Here is a 1,648-nt window from a genome sequence, read left to right as displayed (position 1 = left end):
CCTTTTGTGCACACTTCTTTGTTTGCAAATGTTCACTCTAATGGCTTCTTGGTCTGGTAAGAGGCCTCTGGCTTCTGCTACTCTGTCAATACTGGATTCTTGCTAGGACTCCTCTCAGATATTTTGTTGTTGCCTTGTGCATGAAGATCCTTTAGTTTTTGAATCAGTAGGGCTGGGTCTTCATGCGCTCCAGCAGTTCATTGATGGAGGAGATGTTGAAGTGGGCTAATTCAAAGCCTTGGATCTGGGCTAGAGAGGTATCTGAGCTGGTCAGCGCCCTGACTCTCCTGCTAATACCCCCTCAGGGCTAGCAACTTCCGCAACCAGGGACAGCTCTACCCTGTTGTGCAGGTGAGGTGTGGGGCTTGCTCTCCTAGTGTTTCTGCTGTTAAGGGACAGGACAATTCTCCCAATCTCATGACCCCAGAGGGGCCATTTCTCCCACCTGCTGCAGGTGGTGAGGGCTGAGGGAGAGGAGCGTATATCTCTCTTGTCCATGAGCCACTGTATGGGAGATGAATGGTAGAGCCAGCTCTCCCAGCATGTATCCTTGGTGATGGTGGTGGTGAGGGCTGGCTCGCCTGCAACTCCTGGAAAGAGCAGTCCATATTCTCTCACGTACTGCATTGGCTAGGGGCAGAGCCAGCTCTCCCATGATGTAGCCAGTTCTGCACAGCCTTCAGACATCAATATGGCTGCCTGGCCTTTGGTGCTTACAGACCTCTGCTGCTGCAGGGCCATGATCCCAGACATAGGCTCCAATGGCACCACAGACCAGGACGCCACCATGGTTCCAGGTGGAATCACTGGCTACTTACACCAAGTTGTCGGTCACTACCCTCAATTCTCCAGTCTCCAGTTCTGCCTCTCTTCATTGTGTCTCACCTCCTTATGTTTGTTTTTCTCTTCCATTTCTCCACCATTTACTTGTTCCTCTTTGTGGCGCCTCTGAGTGTCTGGGGTTACCTCAGGAGTGCTCTTAGGAGTGTTTTTCTCTGCTTGTGCATATGGTAGTCATCCCAGACTAGCTCTCTGCCTGGGCCCCATGGCACCAGTCTAGTGGATGTATGGTGCTTGACTCTCCTCTGCCTTGCCTACCCAGGTGGCCCTATGTAGAGGTCATCTGTCTCAGGCTCACTCTCCCCATCTCCTGGCCCTAGATTCCAGTCAGGGTTCTTTTGGACTCTGGCTTGTTCCAGATCCTGGGAGTTCACTCAAGCCTGAGAGGGGCCAGACTGGTGGTCATCTCAGGCTCACTTTTTTTCAGAGAATGGTAGGCTACTACTCATTCAGATGCTCAAAGAACACTGAAATTACTCATAGCCTCTCTCCTCTCTGTCACCTATTGACACACATATGACACAGCAGCCATACCTGCAATGTCTCTAGGGGCAGGAAATTATTTTTTATTTATTTTCTTTTTTTCCATTTACTTACTTACTTACTCACTTATTTGCTTTACATCCTAGTTGAAATCCTCCCTCCCCATTCTCCTTCCACTCCCACCCTCACAAATCCCTTCCACCATCTTCCTCTGCCCTCTCCTCAGAAAATTGGAAGCCCCCTTTAGTACCACTCCACCTTGGGTCATCAAGTAACAGTAGGACTAAGCACATCTTCTCTCACTGAGGCCTGACTAGAGAGCCCA

At 50.2% G+C, this 1,648-nt stretch overlaps 1 non-coding gene across 1 annotated transcript; it reads right to left on the bottom strand.

The window, feature by feature from the left end:
* Positions 1-1,269: 1,269 nt before the first annotated feature.
* Positions 1,270-1,396, bottom strand: LOC120101290 (small nucleolar RNA SNORA17). Its single transcript, XR_015679365.1, has one exon. It is a non-coding gene; the product is annotated as a small nucleolar RNA SNORA17 (small nucleolar RNA).
* Positions 1,397-1,648: the final 252 nt, after the last annotated feature.

Source organism: Rattus norvegicus, chromosome 2, assembly GCF_021556685.1.
Source record: "Rattus norvegicus strain SHRSP/BbbUtx chromosome 2, alternate assembly SHRSP_T2T, whole genome shotgun sequence".
In the NCBI taxonomy this organism is placed as follows: Eukaryota; Metazoa; Chordata; class Mammalia; order Rodentia; family Muridae; genus Rattus; species Rattus norvegicus.
This window is presented reverse-complemented; position numbering and strand designations above follow the sequence as displayed.